The sequence below is a fragment of the Cynoglossus semilaevis genome, chromosome W (genome assembly GCF_000523025.1).
Source record: "Cynoglossus semilaevis isolate Cse_v1.0 chromosome W, Cse_v1.0, whole genome shotgun sequence".
Classification (NCBI taxonomy): domain Eukaryota; kingdom Metazoa; phylum Chordata; class Actinopteri; order Pleuronectiformes; family Cynoglossidae; genus Cynoglossus; species Cynoglossus semilaevis.
This window is the reverse complement of record NC_024327.1, coordinates 8364674-8383848: the sequence shown is the minus strand read 5'-3', so window position 1 is coordinate 8383848 and position 19175 is coordinate 8364674. Positions and strand designations below refer to the sequence as shown.

The window sequence follows — 19175 nt, the reverse complement described above, 5'->3', positions numbered from 1 at the left end:
TTTACAGACATCACGTAATTACGTGAAAGTTATCACGAAATACACTGGTCCCTCTCCTATCGCAGTCGTTGCTTTTCAAGACCCAAGAAATGGGAAAAGCGTAGTAGAGTCCAGATAGTTATTAATGATTTACGTATATACGTATTTACCCTTCACGAACCTTCCTACACTGTTATCAACAGTCGAACAACAACAACAGTGCCCTCCTGTGTCTAACTGAGGTATCCTACATTAATTAAATGCTCACCATATATACAGTACATATGTCACGCATGACATGCCGGTATCTTAGATTTCCCAACTGTACGTACTGTACATGATTGTTTTTTTTTTTAATGTATTACCCTCTATGTATGTGTGGCAAAATGTCTTAGATATATTTTCTCGTGAGCACGAGATACGTTTTTGTTTTGTTTTTTCCCCATGTCCCTTTAGGGGCTCCGTAATTTTTAGCTCTTTATTGGATAATTTTACCGGTGGTACCAGCAGAAAAAGCTACTTGCACTGGTGCAAGCTGGGTACCAAATTACGTGCACTGCTCCAATTTTACGTGCACAAACTGGTGCATGCACGAGGTAATCGAGCCCTGAAAAGTATTGGAACAGACAGTATTAAATTAACTTAACCGTTGTAAGGTCTAGGTGACCCCCGGGACAATATGTCTTTGTGTCAAATGACAATTCATCATTTGAGTTCTTTGGATGTTTTCTAGAAAGCATTAGAGAGCAGGTTGAATGTGAAGTTGGAGTAGGCTATTCTGCTGTGTTTTGACTGTAAGAGTGAGTCATGTGCAGTGAAATCAGTCTTTGTGTTGTTAGTATCACTGACAACACACTGACACACAGCCTCCAGCTGTAAACAGCAGATGAAACAGTTTTAGGCTTTATTAGATTAAAGAAAAGTCACAGCAGGCCACTGTGTCCTCTAGTAAATGTCACTGACTGGGCGCATGTGGGCAGCTAACGTCAGTTATCTAGCTGGCCTGCTGCCGTTAGCTCTATCACACACAGGACTGACTGTGATATGTTTTCTTACCTGTAATTCTGCTGTCAAACTGATCCATGGTTATGATTTGTCACAGACCTTCAGCCAAGCGTCAGAAACAAGAGCAGCTGTTCGCTTTGACAGCAGCCTCACAGACAATGCAGAGGCCAAACCACAATAACCACAGGCGATGATGAGCTGGCCCTCACTGTACAGAGGCTACAGCTAACAGGAAAACAACTTCCACCAACACTGACTAGCACCAATGCACTCATTCAGCTAACGCTACCTGGGGTACACAACTTTATCCTTTATAGCTTTTAACGGAACTGAAACATAAACAAGATACTTTACATTTAAATCTTCACTTAAGAATAAATAAAGTGAAAAGCTTCTGTAGACAAACATTGCCGACCGCCCATCAACTTAAAATACTCGCATGTGATTGGCTAAAACTACACACAAAGTGGCAGACTTCGGCTCATGCACAGGCACAATGTGTGAACGCACTTTCATTATCTAATCTATAATAAACACCTCAGAATTTATTATATATTAACCCTTGTAAGGTCCTTCGGGTCTAGGTGACCCCCGGGACAATATGTCTTTGTGTGTGTGCGTGAGTATGCGTGCATGTGCATGTTCCTGTACTGCATGACTTGTGAAGGACCGCACAAGGGTTAAAAAAACAACAACAATACTGCTACTACTATTACTACTACTACTAATAATAATATTTTGCATTTCTATATATGCCATGGAAGTCCCTGAAAAAAAATCCATATGATAATATATATGTTATCTCCTTAATTTTAATAGGCCATAGTGAATGTATTATGCTGTGTCGTTTTCTCGTTTCCTCTCTTTTGCAGAAAAAGTTGCAATGTCACTGGATGAACCGCTGGATGGCAGTAACGCTATTTAAAGATTTCAGAGCTTCGACTAAAACCCAGTGAAAAATAAGTAAGTTTGGACAAGGGTTGGCAAAATTATCTTAGGTTAATCATAATCCATTAAAATATCTTTCTTAATGTAATTATTACCTCCATTTTATTTGGTTGTGAAAAGAAGTTTGCATTGAAATAACCCAATGTAAAATCTGTTCTTAATATCAAATTATTCTATTTTTTCCATAAACACATCCACAGGCTCATATTGTGTTTTGTAAAGAAGAAAAAACTATTCCTAAAACTTGACTAATCATAACCTTTAACCATGACCTGAATAAGTGCTTTTGCAATGATACTGGAATTATAATTTTACAAAATATGTCTCCAAAAGTATAGCCTTTAAGGAGAACACGTGTAAGGTTTCCATATATTTACAGTACAACTTGTTTAACCAATTATTATTTAATTTGAACAAATGTTGTTCTTTGAAGAAAAAAAAACAATTATTTACGCATATACTTATGAGGGCTAGGTCAAAAAGAAAAGGTTTCATGTTGTACATGTGTATCTTTCTAAGTCAAAATTTTATATTGAAAGGAATTACAGTTAGACTTCTCATTTAAAAGTTTCTTTAAAAAACAAATACATTGTTATTTTTCCCAGATATTACTCAACAAGGCTGCTGATTCAGTTGTACAATGTAGGAAAATATTGTGTAAATGGAAGTATTTGATAAATAATGCGCAAATCAAATATACAATCAACTGTTAAGAACTGCTGTTACTTTACACACTTTGACACTGTTAGTTTCTCAGTCCATACATGAAGTGAACATTCTGGTGGTGTATTCTTACATCATTGAGCTCCTCTTGCTTCATGTTATACTAACTTTTTGACTAGCACGTCATAGTTCTTTTTGACAAAGTTCCAGAACAGGTGATGTCAGAGGTTTGGACTCGAGTCGCATGAGTTGGACTCGACTCAGACTTGAGTCATCAAATGTAAAGAGTCTTGCAACTCGACTTGGACTTTATCATCAATGACTTGTGACTTCACTTGGACTTGAGCCCTTTGACTCGACAAGACTTGATACTTTCTCAAAAACCCAAAGATTATAAAGTTATTAAGGAGCGCTCTGTCTCTCATTGTGTACATGTGTGCGTCTGTGTGTGTATGTACTGTCGACACAACATCCAATCAGATTAGACCTACGTTGTTTTGACTAGATAGCATGGAGTAAATCAAATTGAGGGACAACCAACGAAGAACAGTAGTGATGACCGACTCTTTTTATTGATTCGAATCTTTGACTCATGAACAGTAAAATGAACGGGTCGTGAACGAATCTTGAACTAATCAATTCATTCGTTTTATAGCAGGTGGCGCTTTAGCCCTATTGTGGGCGTTGTAAAGAAGGCTGTGGTTCTCCGACACTAAATACTGAATGCAACATGGTTTGCCTCCGCTGACAAAGTCTAAAAAGTACACAAAATACCATAAGCAATTAAACCATGTGATAACGTAAAGAAAAACACACCACAATGTGAAGATGAATGAGAGCAAAAGAGTAGTGATGTGTCGTTCGCGAATGATTCGTTCAAAATGAACGAATCTTTCATATGAAAGAGGCAGAGAGGATACAGCAAGAGGATGACGATGGCAGAGATAATCTTGAACCTGAACTCTGGTGTGACTTAACCCTGGAAGATCAGGAAACAGTAGATGTTGCTATGGCAAAGAAACAGCGTTTGCAGTGTTTTGCACACACTCTTCAGCTGGTGGTGGGAGACAGTTTAAAAGAAACAAAAGTGGTATCGCCTTCTCTTTCAAAGTTATCAAAACTCAGCTCACTGCTGCACACAAGCACAACATTCAAAGTGTTTGATGCTGAATTTGAGAACAGAAAGGCATCCCTGCTGCAGTCAACACAAGATAGAACTCAACACTTTGGCAAGTGAAGGCAGTTCTCCACTGCCATCATCTAAAGCTCTGTGCTGTTCTAGAAAAGGCTGGGCACAGGGAGTTGTCATTCACAGCACGGGAGTGGAATCTGTTGAAGGAGTTGGTGGACATCTTAAAAAATATTTGGAGGAGCAACTGATTTGACACAGAAGTCATAACAATTAGTGCTGTTGTTCCATCTGTCTTGTCCCTCAACCACCACCTTCAGAAGTTGAAGCCTCAAGTCTGCTTCCTGAATGGCCTGGTCAGAGGTCTTGTTAAGATGTTCTAAATACATTTATTCAATCTTTACAATATATTCATTATGTTAAGTTTCCATATCAATTTATACTGTTATTGAATGCTGTTATTGTGCTGTACTAAAAGGGAAAGTGCTGAAGACAGGTGTGCATGCTGATAGTTTACATAACAGGATGATATGGACAGCACTGAATGGTACCGACTGTTACACTTGGAGATAGAGACAGGACACAGAACCGGTCAGAACTGGTTTCTTTGCCCAAATAAGGAGACCGACGGAAGACCAACAAACGACAAAAAGAGAAAAACATCCGAACTCCATGGTCTTATCTGACTTGATTAACTACAGCATTTCCGCTCCTATTGGTGGAGAATCCTTGTTTGAAGCAGTCTTTACCAATCAGTGCTCAGAAGTTGCGCGAGAACACCACATGGCTGTAAAGGGTTAAGGTACTGACCATTGAAGTTTGTGTGTGTAAAAAAAAAGCATTGTATTTAAGATTTGAGCACTGAGGAGTAGTAGTAAAACTTTTAAAATTTGAGATCTCGTGTTTGATTCTTTATTTGATCAGATCTTTATTTGTTTTTTGTGTGTGTGTGTGTGTTAGGAAACCGGGGTTATGAACTAACAGCATTTTTTACAGTCCTATCTAACAGAAAAAATTTCCTGACAGGTCTCCAGGCATCCATCGATCCATCCATTTTCATCCGCTTATCCGTTACCAGGTCGCGGGGGCAGCAGTCGCCACCCAAATCACACTGCACCGTACCAACCCCCCTGAACCTTCCTGCAGGTGGTGAGTCTACTGGAAGGCACCAACCGCCCTAACCGGGATTCGATCTTGCCCAGGAGGTGAACTCTGGGGTTCCACACCAATGACAGAGACATTGCCTCTGGGCCAAAGTGCCACAGTCACCAGGCATCCCTGAACAAAAGATTTCTGGGAATCTTCATCAACGTGAAAATTGCTATGACACAAGATGTGGTCGATGCTCCATTTTCAAATCCAGTCTACCCCAAAGCAGCTGCCTTGGATCCAGCCTTTTCTCTGTTGTGGGTGGAGCCCCATGTGCTGGTCAAGCATGATGTCAAGGCAGAGGTGGCACAACAAGTGAAAGGTAAATGTAAATGTTAAATGTGAGTCTAATGTAATTTTTCCCCTCATTTTCCCCTCATCTGATTTAATTGACTGCAACAATAATTAAGTATTTCAGTCTAACACACTGCATCACCAACACAAATAATAATAAGGACTCTTGTGTCTGGTATTGTTTTTTCAGAATTGATCCTGCAAGATGCTGCAGAGACTGAGCAACCTGTACCTCGGGTTGCTGAAGAAGAACAAGAGGACCAACCTCTGGTTGATGTCCCTGTGGGTTCCTGGCCACCATGAGTACAACATGAGACAGATCCTGCATTCGAATCACATTTCCTTCCAGACCCAGTTCCAGCAGCCTGTGACATACAGAAAATAAGTATTTGGCCCCTTGCTGATTTTGCAGGTTTACCCACTTACAAAGAATGCAACGATTTATAATTTTAATCATATGTATATTCTAACAGTGAGAGACAGAATCCCAAAGAAAATTCCAGAAAATCACATCATATTCATTTATTTAAAAAGATAACCATCTGATGAGGAAAAACAAGTATTTGACCCCCTGGACAAACAGCATGTTAATATTTTGTAACGTTTCAAACGTTTTTTATAGTTGGTGACAACGTTTGTGCACATTTCGGCAGGGATGTTAGCCCACTCCTCCCTGCAGACAGACTCCAAATCATTCAGGTTCCGAGGCTGTCGCCTGGCAACTTGAATTTTTAGCTCCCTCCAAAGATTTTCAATTGGATTCAGGTCTGGAGACTGGCTAGGCCACTCCATAACCTTCATAGGCTTCTTCTTCAGCCAATCTTTTGTTGCTTTGGCGGTGTGCTTAGGGTCGTTGTCGTGCTGAAACACCCATCCTCGACCCATCTTCGGCTCTCTCACTGAGGGAAGGAGGTGTTGGTCTAGAATTCCATGGTACATGGCCCCGTCCATCCTCCCCTCAATGCGATGTAGGTGTCCCATCCCCTTGGCTGAAAAGCACCCCCAAAGCATTATATTGCCACCACCATGCATGACGGTGGGGATGGTGTTCTCTGGGTTGTACTCTGTGTTCTTTGCCCTCCAAACACAGCAAGTTGAGTTGAGCCCAAAAGGTTCTATTTTGGTCTCATCTGACCACATCACCTTCTTCCAGGCCTCTTCTGAGTCGTCCAATTCTTCAATGGCAAACTTCATGCAGGCCTGTACATGTTTCTTCTTGAGCAGGGGGACCTTGCGTGCGCTGCAGGATTTCAGTCCATGATGACGTAGTGTGTTACCAACTGTTTCTTTTGTAACTGTGGACCCAGCTTCAGTTGATTCATCAGTCCCCCCCTTGTGGTTTTGGGATGATTCCTCACCGTTCGCATGATCAGGGACACCCCACGAGGCGAGATCTTGTGTGGAGGCCCAGATCGAGGGAGATTGGTGGTGGTGTGGTGCTTCTTCCATTTCCTGATTACTGCACCGACAGTTGATCTTTTCTCTCCAAGTTGCTTTCCAATTTTCTTGTAATTTGCTTGTATCCCAGCCTTGTGCAGGTTAACAATCTTGTCCCTGATGTCCGTTGAAAGTTCTTTGGTCTTGCCCATGGTGAAGATGTTGGTGTTTGGGTGTGGACAGGTGTCTTTTATACAGGTAATGAGGTGAGGCAGGTGTATTTGATGTAGATAATAAGTTGGGATTGGAGATGTGTCTTAAAGAAAGACAAACTGGCTTGTTGGAGCCAGAATACTTGCTGTTTGGTAGGAGGTCAAATACTTGTTTTTCCTCATCAGATGGTTATCAATTTTTATAAATTCATATGATGTGAATTTCTGGTATTTTCTTTGGGATTCTGTCTCTCACTGTTAGAATATACATATGATTAAAATTATAGATCATTGCATTCTTTGTAAGTGGGCAAACCTGCAAAATCAGCAAGGGGCCAAATACTTATTTCCCCCACTGTATATGAGTTAATTCTGTATAATCTTTCTTGGGTAGTTAATACTGTATATTACTCTACTAAGCTGCAGTTCTTCTTTAGCACCACAGGGTGGAAACATTATCTGTATGGGAAACCACAGTTGAACGTTGACTTGCCTTTCCAACTTGCTGATGTCTGTGCTGTGGCACAGGGCATGAAGGATTTTGTCTTTTAGAACTTCAGAGAGGGAGAAGTTGTATGTGCGTAAAAGTGTTTTCCAGCCGTGGTTGTCCTGGGCTCCAACTGAATACACAGTCTGTGCCACATCTGTGGGTAAACTGGAGCAAACACAAACCTCAGGGACTTGTAGATCTCTATGTAAACTGTGTAACAACAATTTGATGTCTTTAAAAAGGAATGGAAAATTCTTTATATACTGCTGCATACAGTATAGTGTAGTTTTACTAAACTGAAACTATTGTAAAATATATGTTTACAGGATATAATTTCAGGGGGCTTTTAAACCAAATAATCAAAATACAAAATATAGGTTAGACAAACTTGAGAGTTCCATTAGAATGAAGCCAGTCCTTGAAAATACTTTTGGCCTGCTGGATGCAGGAAGGGTCATTCAGATGACAGGCCAGAGACAGGACCTCTGACCTCAGCCGTCTTTGCAACGCTGTGCCTTCATCACTCCAAGTCTGCTGATTGGTGGATTGACAGAAAAATGTTAGAATGTAAGACTGCACAAAAGTACACAAGAAACGCACATCAACCATCAATTCAGTTTACTGAACATTTTCTTTAGACATCACAGATGTGTCTGTCATCTTACCCTCAGAGTGTGCGTTAGCTCAGGCTCATTTCTTTTTTCAATTAAGCGATAAAATGCATCCAGTTATCCTAGTCTTTTCAGGAGGGGAACTGTGTTTGTCTCCTTTTGAAGAAAACTAATTAAATCTAGGGCTTTATGTATGGGCAGATGACCAGCGCTACAAAAAAAAACACAGGAGTACTTTTGAAGAACTGGTTTCATGCAAAGAAAAAAACAAAAACAAATAACAAACAAACAGAAAAAGACTGAGACAGATCACAGACACAGTGAGCTTATCTGACCAGTTGAAAAGCATTGTGAATCAAGTAAGTCCTGTCTTTGTAGCTCAGAGCAGTGTGGTTTTCTCTCAGGAGATTGATCATGTTGTCCCAGCCCCCGTCCTCATAGTGAACCAGGTAGTAGCCAGTCATATCAGTGTTCACTTTCACCCTGCTCACTTCTTCTCCTACATGTATACTGTCTGAAATTTAGAGAAAACAAAAGATAACATTAAAGGTTTAAAAAAATCAAGAAAAAAATTGAAATGTTTTGTATTTTTACGAAATTCCTGCCCATGTATTGTCATCAGGTGTCTGTGAATTATGCTGGAGCCATAAGTAAACTAGACATGGGCATTTCTTTTTTTAATTGGATAACCTAAAAATAATTTTAAAGGTACATTTGCTGGAAAATTCTGATAAATTAAAAATTCTATAGAAATAATCTTCGCAGTCATATCATGGGCCTCTAGAAGTCTATGTTCTACAGTGATTGTGCACTTGGATTCTTTTTTCATTAAGTCTGCTTATTGTTAAAACCCAAAGGAGAAGATGATTAGGGAAGGGTCAGGATCAGCTCCTGGGTGATGAAGGGTGAAAGGATAAAGGGTGACCTTTATCAAATTTGAGATAAATATGTAGGTAAAAACAATTTTTTATTATTATTTTAAATTCAGGCAATGCACGGACACACTTAACCTTGACATTCAACCTGCAGGAACAGCTTCCCCTGCTGGGAAAGATCTGAAGCCAGTTGCTGTGACATCACAAATTCATTGCAAAATTCCTGTGTATAACTACTTTAAAGTACTACTACTTATGTAGGTGTAAGTGAGTGCTCACCCCTTTTGTAGTGAGGGCCACAGCAGGTCTGAAGGCATGACCATTCTCAGAAATCTCTGCTGTCTGATCAGCAGATGAGGCCCCCTCCTGGTGACTGTTACCAGAGGAAGTGTTCATCATGGCTGTCAGATTCAGATGTTCTCCTACAAACAGGTACTGTGGAGAAACAGATACTGTATTACCAAAGGTAAATAGTGTAACATTTGTAACAGAGTGTGTGTTTCAGTGTTAACTCACTGCATTCTTGGTAGCCTGCTCACTGGTGTAACAGTGCTTTCCAAGTTCTCTTCTGTGAATGTCTGATAAACAAAATTTAGCTATATTATAATATTAATTCATTGTGATATGCATGCTTTTCTGCGTGGTATATGTCTTTGAATCACATCACAAACCACTAACAACAATATTTCTAAATTAGTACATTTTAACCAAGGTAAGCACCACTAGAAACCTGCCAGAAAGATGGAAATAGTCTCACCTGATGGGCAAGTTCATGACCAATCACCATGTTTACCCAGAGTTTGTCATGTAGCGAGGAGGTCAGAGGGTCATAGAGAAGGCTTGTCTCTCTGTAGGTAGTCAGACCCCAGTTCTCCATTGCACCAGACTGAAAATCTGGAATGGCTATCAGATCTGAGGGAGGAAAAACACAAATCAGGGAAAAGACATAAATCTACTGCTACAGTAGGTAGGAACAGAAAATCTGGTTTACATACAGAAAACCAAAATATATTTGACCTTGTTTGGGTAGAGGATAGCAGATGTTGAAGTACTTCTCATAGAAGCCCAGCATTTTTACAGCCACATCCAGGGCATAGTGGGTCTGAGTCCACTTCTCAGGAGCAGCATAGATGGACACCTGTAGATGAACAGAAAACAATATGGACGAAAAATCATTTAATCAATTAATGGGAATAAAGCACCTTTCAATGCCACACCTTTACTTCAGTATGTTCAGATGTTGTTGCAGAAACGGATCTGAAATCACAGATGACAAATGCCACGAGATATGTGCTCATCTTCACACTGAAGGCGAATCTGTCCTCAAGCAGCTCAGAGTTTACCTTAAGACACATGTTATAACACTTACAACAGGCATGTTGGAAAGAGCAATGTGCTCTGGGTTTCTCCTGATGTGAAGGTTGGCAGGGGCAGTGGTGGATTAGTGGTTAAGGAAGCGGACTTGGGTCTGGAAAGTGAAAGGTTCGAATCCATCAGCTGCCAAGTTACTACTGAGGTGCTCTAAGCAAGGCACTGTCCCCACACACTGCTCCCTGGGTGCTTAAAGCTGCACACTGTTCACTTTGGTGATGGGTTAAATGCAGAGGTCACATTTTTAAATATGGAGTAATTCTTTCTAAGTTTCCTGATTGTCCTACCTGGTCTCTCCTGCGGTGGTTCTGTAGGTGTTACGATAGAAACCAGAGAAGCCTTCTGCAATATCTGCCCCAAACTCGATATACAGGAAGTAAGTTGATGCAGTGCTGAATTTGAAAGATTATTGGTATAATCAAGCCAGTTCATGGCCCAGTTGAACAATTTGGCCCTTCTTCGATTGTGAGCATGACACCAATTGGAGGATTTCTTCTCCCCGTAGTCACAGCACCAAAATTGAAGAAATCACCTCGTAGGTAGTCTCAGGCAAGGAATGAAACAGCCGGTAGATGGTCGATTAGTTTAAGGTGTGTGTTTAAATGTGGTAGACCAATGGAAGACAGAGGTTTGGCCTCTTGTGGCCAATCATAATAACATGGTTGTGCCTGCAGTCACCACTATGTGGCGCTGCTGCTCCATGATTCAGCAGTGTTGGAGGACATGTTTATGAACCTTTTGTCACTGAGCAAGGTTTTATTACAAAGGAAGTGGATGGAGCCTTGGGGTCCAGCCAACAACAGGGGGTTATGTACTGTAGATCAAACGGAGTGGATGAATCCTTGAACAAAGAGGGATTCCCTGTAAAGATATAAATCAGGAGTCTTCCTATTGTTCCCAGGGAATACAGGTGTTGTGAAACAACAGTGAGTCGTAAATTCTACACCTGGGAAGACCTTTGTAGTGTATATCTGTGTTTTATGAGCTTCTTGCTTTCAGACTTAAACCAATGTGAAAACCACTGAAATCTAACAACTGGGAGAACCTACAAAATAATCAAAACATCAATTGATGTAAAGAAGGTTTTGGTTTGGAACAAAAGTTCAGATCAATGTCAGTCTTATATAATGTATATGCTAATGTGCTTCTGGACAAGACACTTAAACCAAAGTCCTATCTGCTGTGCAGGCAGTATTTTAATGATTATGTCAGATGAGATGTTGCATGCAGACACATTTTAGATGGTGAGGTTGAGTGATTTAGGATTAAGTAAACACAGACCAAAGCCATTGTAGTTCTCAACACAAATCAGAGTTGTTTAAGGTCACTAAGTACTGAGTAGTTGAAATTAAACAACATAGTACTAGTTTGCAACCAAATCCTTCTCACTACAAAATGAAACTTAAGTCTGTTACAATGACATACTTGTCTCTAAAAATGCTTAAAAATAGTATTACAAGTGCTTTGCAACATGACTTGGTTTCACATATGATAGCACATTGTCTTCCATTACAGAAAAATAGCATAAATATAGACTTTTGAAAGGCACTTCCATACTTCTTTTCACACAGTGCACACACAGCGCTGCCTTGTAAGAGTTAAAATCCCTGGCCCTTGGTGGTCGTTGTTAACCCGGGCCTCGACCGATCCGGTATGGAAATCGTTTTGGTGATTCGCATATTTGATTTGGCTAAAAGTTTTACGCCAGATGCCCTTCCTGAAGCAACCCTCACCATTTTTCCGGGCTTGGGACCGGCACTATAGTATCACTATAGTACCACTGGCTTGTGTACCCTAGTGTACCCTATTGGCTGTTTTTTCCTTCCCCACCCCCCATTTTATAAAAAAACTTTTCATACCTTTTAGGCCATAAGGTGAACCCTATTATCATTTCATCTTGCGCCGTCTGCTAACTACACAATCTTAAGTCTATGAAGATTCTCAGTTATCCAGGTCATGGTCAAGGTTGAAGAGTTTTGTTAGGTAACTGGACTTGAATTTTCTAAAAGAAGATGTTTCACCTCTCATCCAAGAGGCTTCTTCAAAGGAGTGTGTTTTGTCCTTAAAGTGTATGTGAACAGCTGAGTCCTGTCCTGAGGAGTTGGCCCTCCTGTGTTGGGCCATGCGCCTGTGTAGCAGTTGTTTGGTCTCCGACGTTCAAGGACCAAACAAGCACTACACAGGTGCATGGCCTTTGAGGACAACAATATCCACATTTTGGCCAGGGAAGACAGATGGTTTGAGAGAGGGGTAAAAGAAGCCATTTTTGTCAACCTGAAAAAAAACCATCACTCAACAGAGGAGGTGGACTCAGACACACACATCACCCACATACAAAGCACTCTTAGGAACAATACCCAAAAGATTCTCCTCAGTTTCACATAACAAAGAGGCAGGGGACCGAAACCTTTCCCATGAGGACCACAACGACCCATCAGACTCTTGACGACTGTTTACACTTTCCCAGTTGACCCCAAGGCCCCACCCAACAGGTGGGAGCTGAAGTAGCTTTATTCTTTCACACCCAGAGTATACAGTATATTTGCTGTACTCCCCACCACCAGTTAGAAGTGAAGAAGCCTCTTGGATGAGAGGTGAAACTCTTCTTTTAGAAAATCCACATCCAGTTGCCTAACAGACCTCTTCAATCTACACGATCTTAGCTTAAGAGATTAACATAAAAAAGAATGACTTACGTTAAACTTACAGCAAAAACTTTGTCGCAAAAAATCCTGTGTCGTGTACGGGCAACGCAGGAAGCAGGCAGGACCCAAATGCAGTACTGGTGAGACTCTTTCTGGTGCAGGTAGTTTTATTTACAAAGTACAAAGTAACTAAACACGAACAACTAACAGGCATGGAATTCTCTTTGGAACACGAGGAAACACGGAACACGGAACACGAGGAAACACAGAGTAGGAAACTCACGAAGATCTAACACACTGACCCAACACACTGATCCAAAACCCCCGACAGAGTGAGGGAGAGGGGTATATATACACAGGGAAAACCAGGTGACACAAGTGAAGCCAATTACCAACAGGTGAGTGTGATCCCACAGATTACGCCACAAAGCCAACAGGAAAACACGGAAACAGACAGACATGACATCCTGCCCAGTTTTTATGCGAGGCATTTTATGCTGAACTAAGATTTTGGTCCACAAGCGGTGGTACGGTTCAACACGTCATCATGCTAGACCAATCGAGTAGCTGATTGTTGTCAACACTTCGGCAACATGGCTACCTCCGTGGTTTTACTCAACGTTACAGATAGAGAGGAATTCTCTCAAGTCTTCTAAAGTGGGTCAAATGGATTCTAAACAGTGCTTTATACATAATCTCCTACACGAAAAACAATAAGGCAAACAGACGATAAGGTGAACTTTCTATGTTAAGTCATTTTGATCAATAAAAGGAAGTAATCAAAGACAAGGACCATTTGTTTATTCATTCGTTCATTCATTTGCTAACTAACTACACTGATCAATCATAAAAAATCTTTATTAAAACATACATACAGTATGTACAATATATAAGACAATACAAAACAGCATAAGAAATTGAATGGTAATGTTAACAATGCAACCACTGCAATACAACTCTGAGGCAATATACTACACATGACATTAGTCTTCACTGTCAGTGTCAGGGCGGTCATAATCCTCCTCCTCAATTTCCTTTGTGTTTGCACAGTTGCAACACCTACACAGGTCTGTACAACAGATTCCTGCAGAAACACAAGAACACCCACCTGTCTTACAGTCACTCTCCTTGCAACTGCAGTGTATGACATGCAAAACACTGTCAGGGACCAGATTTCTTGTCATCCATGTGACATGTAGGTTTCCATCTTCTAGGTGCCAACTGTATCCAGCAAGTGATGGAGCACCTATATTTTGTTTGACACAGGACCTCATGACTTCAGCCTGATAATTTGCCCTTTTGCAGTGCTGATGGAGGGCATCACTTGTAGAAGGAATAGACAATTCTGGCAAGGCTGATAATGCCATACAGAAAGCCTTGGTTGATCATACAGGTGCCATACAGATTTGCAAAGTAGTGTAAATGTTGAGTGGTCCAAGTTAAAGTTAGCACCCATATTTTTAAAAGCCTTAAGGTACTCTTCTTTCTCACATGCTACAGAAAATGTCTTTCTTTTGCATTTACCATAAAAGGCACTTGTGGAGTCACACCCAGAGAATGTATGTATGCCAATAAAGGCGGAACACACACACAGTTCCCAGAGCTGATGACACCTTGGTAATGTCAATGATGTGTGTCCTGTAGCCCGTCCCTGTGAAAAATATAAGCTGCATGGTATAATAATAATAATAATTATAATATACATTTTATTTCATAGGTAAATTTGTCTGCAGACTTACAGCAATGACTGCCACATCAGTGTCAGGGCTCTTAATGATGACAGTTGTGTGCTCCTGTGCAGCATGCTGTGCATGCAAGAACACCCTTGTGTTTTTCATGATCACACTGCAGGTCTTCAACAACAGATTATACATCCTCAATTACAGTCACACAATGACATTGATCGCTATGTGTTATGTACAAGCTGAGGTTTTTGCCCACTCCTGTAAGGTCTGCATTACGATGTATTTGTAATTTTTCTTGCATATTATGCACATGGCTGGAAGGATGGGGCCAGAGCTCGCGATGGACAGGCCTGACCTCTGTCTAAGTTTCTTTGTTGGACACGTAGTCGTTCTGCTTGATGTTGATGGGATGGCCTCACTTCTTGAGCAGTCTTCAGTATCCTCTTCTCTGTCTCTCTCACGCTCGAGACGCCTTTTCACTTTTGCAATTGCACTCTTGTCAAAAAACCTCTGGTAGCATGTGGGATGGAAAGCAGCGTTCTCGGGAATGCTTTCAAACTCCAAATCCAGGCAGTGTTTGTAGTTTTCAGCTACGTATCGACACCCCTCAACCCGAGCCACAGTTTTCTGAAAGTTTCTGAAAGACTTTTCATGGTTCACCATACGGCCTATTTTGAGAAATAAAGTTAATAGATAGATAGATAGATAGATAGATAGATAGATAGATCATTATCTTTCTGCTGATTGATTAATTTACTCATTTACTCATTTACTTGGCAAGATTGAATCCTGGTTAGGTCGGTTGGTGCCTTCCAGTGGACTCACCACCTGCAGGAAGGTTCGGGGGATTGGTACGGTGCAGTGTGATTTGGGTGGCGGTCGTAGAGACTGCTGCCCCTGTGATCCAGTAACGGATAAGCGGAAGAAGATGGATGGATGGATATTTACAAATTAAGATGCTTAAGACATGCTAAAACTAACATTTCCGTGTGTTTGTGTGAGAAAGGAACACAGCTGTATCCTTCCAGAGTTTAGCTAAATCCTTAGTTGGTTGATACCATCAGCCTCTCACCTCCAACCTAACAGCCAAGTGCAGCTGTGTGTCCTGTTGCTCAGAACGACTTCTGTTTATATTCGTATTCCTCCATTAATTTTCTTTTCTTTGTCATCACTGCTGGTTGAACTCTTTCTGTCTCACCACTCTCTCCCCACTTTCATATGTGGGTTTTTCTGTGTTTGTGTGCATTGGTTTAGACTACTCTAGTAGAATAATAGTATAACTTAAAGTTCACAGCAGTTAGCCATGTCAATCCCCCATAATACAATGCTCCTAGCTTACCTAGTAGTCCCACCTCTATCCCACTCAGTCATAAACCTTCCCTTCATAAATACAGACACAGAAACACATGGAACACAGTTGTAAACGTCTGATGAAGCAAAGATGACGGAGGCAACCAAGAGTCAACTCTACCTCCCTATGATCTACCTGTGGACTGGTAAGAGCTTTTATCATCAGAAATGATAATCTGAAAATTAGAATGTTTCCTTTAAATGTACTTGTTGTATCTTTAAACTTAATTTGAGTGACTATTTATTTTACTACAGTCTGTAGTACCCACTCAGACTGTAGTCTTTTTTGAAAATATCGATAGAAAGTTATTGACTAAGACGAATGAATGCAGATTGTTGTGCAGGAGGAGAAAACACCAAAAACTCCTGTGCTTCCTAGGACAGTTCACTGAGGTGTTTCATAGATGGATTAAAAAAAGAATATAGTTTCCACTAAGTGATTAATAAACTACTAAGGCTATTACTGTTATTATTTTGGCCAGAAAATTGTCCTTTTTATTTTATTAGATTGACTAAAAGGCTGAACCAAAGACTAAAAAAATAAAATGAAAATAATCAAAGAAAAGGCATTTTAAGTCTTTTCTGATGTCACATCCTTCGTGATGTGACTATTAATTTATTTTTCTATACAGCTTTATGTGTAACTGTCATCAACATTGACAGAGTGGATGGGGAAATTCCATCCATCCATCCATTCATTTTCATCCGCTTATCCGTTACCGGGTCGTGGGGGCAGCAGTCGCCACCCAAATCACATTGCACCATACCAACCCCCCTAAACCTTCCTGCGGGTGGTGAGTCCACTGGAAGATGGGAAAATTAATGATTTTGAATTATATGTTAATTATTACATGTTAATAATATAATATCGGCCTCTGTGGTTAGTTAAACTCTTAAGTATGCTGTTGTAGTTTAATCTGATTCAGTAATTGAATGTCATTTCTGCCATGCAAGGAGGAGGAGCAGAAGGTAACGTCCTGGCCTCTCTGGCTCCTCCTGTCCACCTGTCTGGGGAAAGGTTTGGTTGGACTCTCCTTATCTGCATGGTCAGTGACCTCAGGAGGGGACATCTGGAGGTTAGCTGGAGATCACCATCCCTGGACCACATGTCTTTCACACCTCACAGTGTGGCTCTCATCAGCAGGCATCGGCGTCACAGCCCCGTGTCCATTATCACAGTAATGACCAATGACTGGCCGTCATACCTGCTGTGTGACGTAGAGGCGACACCGAAAAGTCATCAGGCGACACTTCAGCGCCGCTTCAGGAAGTCAGTGACACTGCAGCCTTAAATATTTTTCACATTATGTACAGTATTTTCCGCATTATAAGGCGCACTTAAACGCCTTTAATTTTCTCAAAAAACGACAGTGCGCCTTATAACCCGGTGCGCCTTATGCATTACTTCTGGTTGCACTTACTGACCTCAAACTGATTTTGTAAAGCCAAACCACACTGCACATCACACATGATGGCACACAACTGAAGCACACTGGGAGCCAACAATGACAGTTAACTCTGTTATTACAATTAGAAGATGCTCAAAAACAATTGTTACAGTATGGTTGTATAACCCAAATCCGTACGACGTAACATTGTGCATCCAAACACCCGGAGACGGAGTTGTGTTTTGTCGATGTATGGTGTGATGGACGACTCAGACGCATCGCTGTAGATTTTTTCGTGGTCAAAAACCCTTTATTTTTCCTTTTTTAATCGATACAGGAAAAACACACTCTCTCTGAAAAACAACATCCACACTTCCGCATGAAACAGCGTCAAAACAACAGTACGGTGACCATCCAGAACAAAAATAGTGACAACCGCTTGACTCTGGAGGGGCGAACAACAACAACAACGTCCTTGTTAAGATGTTGTAAATACGTTTATTCAATCTTTACAATATATTCATTGCATTAAGTTTCCATATCAATTTATACTGTTATTGACTGCTGTTATTATGCTGTACTCAAAGGGAAAGTGCTGACAACAGGTGTGCATGCTGGTGGATTACATAACAGTATGATATAGACAGCACTGAATGGCACCGACTGTTACACTTGGAGTTAGAGACAGGACACAGAACCGGCCAGAACTGGTTTCTTTGCCCAAATAAGGAGACCGACGGAAGACCAACAAAAGACAAAGAGAGAAATCATCCGAACTGCATGGTCTTATTTGACTTGATTAACTACAGCACATGCACAGAGCTCCTATTGGTGGAGAATCCTTGTTTGGAGCAGTCTTTACCAATCAGTGCTCAGAAGTTGCACGTGAACACCACATGGCTGTAAAGGGTTAAGGTACTGACCATTGAAGTGCGTGTGTAAAAAACAAAAAACAAAACTGTATTTAAGCTTTGAGCATTGAGGTGTTCCTCAGTGCAGTTCTGAATGTAATCAGAACTTGCTGCAAGTAAAACTATTAAACTTTGAGATCTCATATTTTATTCTTTATTTGATTTTTATTTGATTCTTTGTGTGTTAGGAAACTGGGGTATGAACTAACAGCATATTTTACAGTCCTATCTAAAAGAAAAAGTTTCCTGACAGTCCTCCAGTGTCCAACTTAGGTCACTACCCTTTTCCACAAAACTCCGTTCCTATTGATCCATGCGCGCCCATCTCACCGATATTGTCAAAACTCGAAGTGAAGCAAACTAATTCGGGGCTTGCCATCATTCCAGGTAGAATAACAAATATTTAGCGGTAGGAATTATTTGGTGTTAACTGGCCGTTTAAAGTTAAATTGCGAGCTGCGTGGGAGCATTGGATGACAGAGGCGAACACATTCATCAAGACAGGGTGGCAACGCCGGGCGAGTTACGCCACTATCTGCCAATGGATCGTGGATGCCTGGGCTAAGGTATCGGTCTGAAATGTTTTCAAGACTGGACTCATCACTGAACAGCTAATTAACAGCAACAAGACTGACTCGGATAATGACGAGAGAGATCCGGACATGCTTGATTGTTCCACCTAATTGTTTCGATGACTGTTTTGCTTCGCTTAATGTGCCTTATAACACGGTGTGCCTTATGTATGAAAATATCCCCGTTCATTGATAGTGCGCCTTATGGTCCGAAAAATACGGTACTGTGGCGGGGGGGGGGGAAAAGGTACGTGACTATTATTAAGGAGGGAAAAGCTCGACAATGCCACCCTGGGAATTTTACCCAGGGAATTGCTCAAACACAAGGCACAAAGGTTTGTGGTTACTGGACTGCCAAAGAGAAAAGGTTCAAAGTTTGAAAATACAAATTTTATTCAACATTTGTTTTTAAGAAGTATACTCCGTAAAACTCATTCACACAAATAAAAGAAACCTAATCAGGGCTGAGGCCGAAGTGGATCGGCAAGGGCTAGTGCAGGGGCAGGATCCACCAAAATAAG

At 40.9% G+C, this 19175-nt stretch overlaps 1 pseudogene; it reads right to left on the bottom strand.

Annotated features, from left to right (window-relative positions):
- Positions 1 to 2753: 2753 nt before the first annotated feature.
- The window catches only part of LOC103397113 (endoplasmic reticulum aminopeptidase 2-like), a 17082-nt pseudogene continuing 660 nt past the window's right edge, over positions 2754 to 19175 (bottom strand).